Consider the following 5,908-nt stretch of genomic DNA (forward strand, 5'->3'; position numbering starts at 1 on the left):
CCGGCTGTTTACCTTCACAGACATAACCAACTGTTTTTGTAACTCGTGTGTGTTTTTAACGTAATCTTGTGTGTGAATGAGAACTTAGTTTAGTACTCACATGCTGTGTGGTGGCCGCTTTCTGTCCATGTGCTTCGGGTGTGTGCTCTCAGAAAACCTTATATCATAAGTTTAAACTCATATGGTTTAAAACGCATGATTTCAGAGCGATAAACATGATAATCAGAACCAAAACAGATGTTTTTTCTAGCAGGTACGAGTTGTAATGGCTTAGCTCTATTCTAGAAAAGGGGGCGGGAGCAGCAGCTCATTTGCATTTAAAGAGACAGGCCCGAAAAACAGCATGTTTCTGCTTCCACTCAAAATAGGCATTTCAAAATGATATAATAAATGATCTGTTGAGTATTTTGAGCTGAAACTTCACAGACACATTCTGGGGACACCAGAGACTTATATTACATATTGTAAAAAGGGGCATAATATGTCTCCTTTAAAAAAAATCTAAAAACAATTTCCTAACCTCTTTGAAAAAGATCAAATGCAGGTGCTACAGAAACCAATAACAGCTCTGATCTCCATGTTCACTTGTTCATCCATTGTCTGTACAACAACGTAGCCTTAATGTCTATTTCTATCTTGCTGAAAGTTTAATTGTTTGTTGTTTTACACATTTGATTAATTTAATGCATCCTTGCTGAATAAAAGTATTAATTTCTTCCAAATAATAATAAATAAAAAAATCGCACTCACCCCAAACTTTTAAATGGTGGTGCGTATCTCTCTCCCTCCTTTTTTTTGTTCAGACCCTTTAAATCAGTGGTCTCAAACTCAATTCCTGGAGGGCCACAGCTCCGCAGAGTTTAGATAAATAAAAAAATCGCACTCACCCCAAACTTTTAAATGGTGGTGCGTATCTCTCTCCCTCCTTTTTTTTGTTCAGACCCTTTAAATCAGTGGTCTCAAACTCAATTCCTGGAGGGCCACAGCTCTGCAGAGTTTAGCTCCAACCAACTCCCAATCACATCTGCTTGGAAGTTTCTAGTGATCCTGAAGACCTTGATTAGCTGGATCAAATGTGCTTGATTAGGGTTGGAGCAAAACTGTGCAGAGCTGTGGCCCTTCAGGAACTGAGTTTGAGACCAATGCTTTAAATGAACACAAAGCCTTGCCTTTCTCTCATTATCTCTTCATCTCTTTCATTAGCTTTGTTAATGTATAGTTTTAACATGCTGTGGCAGTGCTGTGACCCATTTAAGCCATATTTCCTACCCCCCACAGACATATAGCTTCTCTACCCCCCATGTTTCACCCTGATGCCCTCTGCTCCAGTGGGGCAGAAGAAGGAAGAAATGCCCTGAGGGTCGCAGAGAAGCCATTCTGTTACTTAGTTCCACTTAACACACTTACAGAGCAAAGCAAAACAACAAGATTGCCTTCCTAAGCCTTCATATACAGAGACAAACACACTTCTATACAAATACAGTATCTTATTAGACCAATAAAGCACATGCATACTGACACACACTCATGTTTGAACACACGTCCCATTTCAATTGAATAACCAGCAGTTACTGCAAGGTCTGCAATTCCCAAAGAATTTCCCATATTTTACATGTTAATGTACTTTTTACATTTCTTATGCCCAGTATTTGAGGAACAATCTTGTCTGCTGCTTATTGACCTAAACCACAAAAGCAATCTGTCTGTGTGACAGCAGCCCATTTTAAAGGAAGGAGTATATTTATTGAGACTAATCGATAGATTAAACAGCATATGATGGGAACAAGACAGACGCATGTGATAAATTCCAGATATGAGCTCTTAAAGGAGACAGGTAGTCTCTGTCCAGTCTGATTCTGAGAGGGTCAGTGATATGGTGGTATAGGAAGAGTGTGGTTCATTGTTTGCTCCTAGACTGAAGTATGCAGGAGTCTTTGTTTGGCCCGTCTGAGTTCCTCCACAGCGCACTCTACGGTAATTCATTCATAAAGCCACTAGACCGCTGGGAGACCTCAGACAACCAAGGAATCTGGCACCCTGTGTGCCATCTCTGTCTGACTGCGAACAGCTGAGAACCGCATCAATGACCCCATGCATGAGCCCAGACAGACCGGTATAAATATTAGTGGTCCACTGCATCTAGGTCTTTCTTTCAGGTCTGATGGTCTTTTTACCTTGCTTAAACACATTTTAGGTGTATATATACAGTAGTCATCTTTTATCTTATTTATATTTCACTTTGCTGTCTGTTTTCTTTTGTATCTTTCCTCAGAATCTCAGCTCAGCTGCTTTTTCAGTCATCTAATCACAATGAATCACATTCCACAGAACTGTAGACCACACACACACACACACACACACACACACACGCCTACACAAAAACACACACTTAACTATCCTGGAGTGGCTCTGGTGGTTTACAGTAAAACTTTTAAATGAGGCACATTATTCATGAGGTAACACAGCAGAACTTAACAAGGCTGCAAAACATTTCAGACAGACTCTTACAGACAAAACTCTGGGTATGTTGACAGATCTGTACATACAATACTTTCAGAACTAAAGCATGCTGTCATTCGAGTTTTCTACTTACAAAAAATGTTAATACTGAAGATAATTTGTGACAGAACAGCAAAAATAGAGAGCAAACCTGAAAGATTTACTCCATCCAGTGAGAAAATTCACACGCACACACAAAGGGAGCATGTGAGAGAGATTATACACTGATGGATCCTCCTCCTTGGCTTCCAAACATTTCTGTCTGGATGAGGGTTTTTTATGACCACAGAACCAATTGTTTTTGAGACCTCTCAAAACAAACCCCACATACACACTTAGACACACACGGCATATTGATTGTCCAACAAAGGCACACAAGACAGACTTTCAAAGACTCTATGGCAAGTAAACCTTATTAACCAAGCAGTGTGGCATTTATCACTGTCAGCCGTCCACTCGAGCACAATCCCAGGGGACCCAGAGAAAGCCCAACAGACAGACATAAATGTCCAATTGCAATGACATCTCTGAAAGAGAGTAAAATAGCATGGAAATACAGTTGATAGTGTGGCATACCTCCTGGCATATGGTAAATCCTAGGTCCGTTGTTGTTCCTCAATAAAGTATCCAAACATTAGTGGTTTGAATGTCTTCTTGCTTATTTCATACATGTAATGTCTCCTCCAATTACTGGCTGTAATCCAGCACGTCTCTGTGTCTCTTGTCTATCAGAACTCCACAGCACACTCACTCCAACCATGTGATGATGAGTCTGTCCGCTGAGAGTGCAGAAAGGGGTGTGTGTGCTCTCTCGCTCTCATTTGCACAACCCTCCCCGTTCCTCCATTTGCTTCTCCTCCCCCTCTCCTTCTCCTTCTCACCTCCCCCTTGCTCTTCCCCCTCTTTCTCTCTCTCGTTTCACCTCCACTGGATCAACAGTATCTGCCAGAACGCAGCCTGGGTCTTTGCCCCTAAGCTTTGAGACACCCCGTTTCCTTTTAAATTGCTTGCCTGTGAGCCCCTAAGATAACATACTTGTGTACACAAGACCCACAAAAGCACATACATACATAATACCACAACATAATACACGTATATCATACATTTGAATTATTTTACTATGAAGTATAAAAAAAACTTTTAACTATTTTATTTGAATGTAATTACTATTACATTATTATTATTAGTTTTTCACTTTATATGAGTAAAAATATATTAAAATGCATTATATAGCCTATATTCATTAAGTTGTGGTAAAATAAAATAAAATATACATTTATTATGCTGTGGCATTATTGGAGTAAAATAATATAAAATAAAAAAGTAAATAAGTAGAATAAAAAAATCAAATACAATTTACACACATTATGTTGTGGTATTAAGTGAAAATAATAAAATAAAATAAAATAAAATAAAATAAAATAATTAATTACAACATATACTAAAATATAAGGTTAAGGTTAAAACAAAGTACACTTTAAAAGTTTTAATTAAAAATTAAATGCAAAAGTTTTTTTTATGTGTGTGTAATGATGCTTGGGAAAAATGCCAATAAAGTATTCCCATGTCACATAATATGTCACATAAGATTTTGTAAAGACAAGCATTTCAATGTTGCACTGAACAATCAACACTAAGATACACAATCTACTGAACAAACTGAACATCTCCCTCAAAGCCTAATTTTCATTTGGGTAAAATTAAAGGTGTCTAGCCTGTCCAAATTCCATAACACACATTACAGATCAGGCCTATAGAGAGAACCTTCCTCGGTTTTCTGTGTATTTGTGGCTGAAATCAGAGATGTTGTGCAATGTTGTGGATCATATCCACCTCAAGCTAGTATATCAGTGGGAGAGGGGGGCGTGGGAAACTCTGCACTGATCCTAGTTGTGGAGATCAGGGATTTAACCCACGGCAAGCTGCTGGGAAACACCACTGCACAAAGAACCAGTATTATTATTTCAGATACCCCACTGTAAACGCTGGTCAATGATTAACTTGTGCTTACAAACCCACTGAATAAAAATCATAGGTGTATGTATGTATTCCTTGAGTGTTTCCTCTACAGGCTGCCACAGAACCAACCCCTTCATGCTGTTGTGCCAGAGTACAGAAAGAGTTCAAAATAGGAAGCTATTGAAAAAGCGTATGAAACTTACAAACTAGTTTACTATATAGATTTACACATAAACAAACACTTCCACATAGACGAACAAAAGCAGATATGACAAGTAAACAGTGACAAACACAGAGGCGTCAGTCTGGTTGTAATTCTGGTAAAAGTTTCTCTGGGTCAGGCTTAAGATGAGGGCGGCTGTGTGTCCAGGATTCTCATGATTGGGAGGGACAGATTTAGAGCATTTCACACAGATCAGTGAGTATGACAAAACCTACGTCTGAAGTGATGTGCTGGATAAAGAGAAGGAGAAAGAGAGTTTTTTTTTTTTTTTTTAAATCAACTACATTTCTAGACTTGACATAGGCTTTACAAAGACTCATAATCCCTTGGCAAGATCTATTCTCTACTCTATTTTAGGAAAGAAAGTTTGCTCAAAAATATTCATAGAAAATATACATTTCTGTGTTGCTCATATGAGCGGCCATATCTGATTAGTGAACAGACCATTCTTTTGAATTTGATCTTTTCATTTGAATTTTGAATCAGTTCACAAAACTGGTCTGAAACTGGTTTGTGAAATGTACTGATCTGATTCTTGAATAACGACTTTATGATCAGAAGTGAATAATGAATGACTAATGAGTTTGTTCCTTACATAAAGCTTTTATGGCTTCCGAAGACTTTAACTGTACTTTAATGGTGCTTTTGAATTCTTTTTAAAACACGAACCCTCCAGTCCCCATTTATTGAAAATGCATGAAAAAGATTTGTATATGATAATGGGCATTACAATGTTCACATGTTTTAAGAGATTTCAAAGGAACATGCATCATTACAAGACACCTGATTCTCCTGAAATGCATCTTATAATTGCTTCTGTACTTCAGCGACAATAAGAGCCAAACATGTCTGTGCAAGGAGAAGGGCGTGGAGAATTAGATGATGTCTCGTACTGCTTTCATCACCAACTAAACTTCCCCCTCAGAACAAAGCCGACACACCTTCACTCCTCTGGGTGTTGACGACATTCACACAACAAACAGGCTCTAAGGAATCACAATGACGTTTGTATCGGACACACAAGATGTGAATAGAATTTAAGTTCGGTGATGATTTACCCACAAGCACAAGTTCTTCCCTAAGCACAAGTAAATTCTGCTGAATCAAGCAAAATCTGGCTGAATATCACTCACTGCTGACTGCCACACTAAGGTGATTCGATTAAAGAAGCCATGAACGTGTTTAGACAGGCAATAATCCATTCAGCAGTCCGAACTGTCCTCTGTA

At 38.5% G+C, this 5,908-nt stretch overlaps 1 protein-coding gene across 1 annotated transcript in view; it reads right to left on the minus strand.

Annotated features, from left to right (window-relative positions):
* Positions 1-3,266, minus strand: part of LOC107701134 (T-lymphoma invasion and metastasis-inducing protein 1-like) — a 50,460-nt gene extending 47,194 nt beyond the window's left edge. Inside the window, exon 1 of the mRNA XM_016503076.1 lies at positions 3,076-3,266. The gene's annotated coding sequence lies outside the window, so the exon portion shown is untranslated. The remainder of the gene's footprint in view (positions 1-3,075) is intronic.
* Positions 3,267-5,908: the final 2,642 nt, after the last annotated feature.

This window comes from Sinocyclocheilus anshuiensis, unplaced genomic scaffold (assembly GCF_001515605.1).
Source record: "Sinocyclocheilus anshuiensis isolate Anshui unplaced genomic scaffold, SAMN03320099.WGS_v1.1 scaffold907, whole genome shotgun sequence".
Taxonomy (NCBI): domain Eukaryota; kingdom Metazoa; phylum Chordata; class Actinopteri; order Cypriniformes; family Cyprinidae; genus Sinocyclocheilus; species Sinocyclocheilus anshuiensis.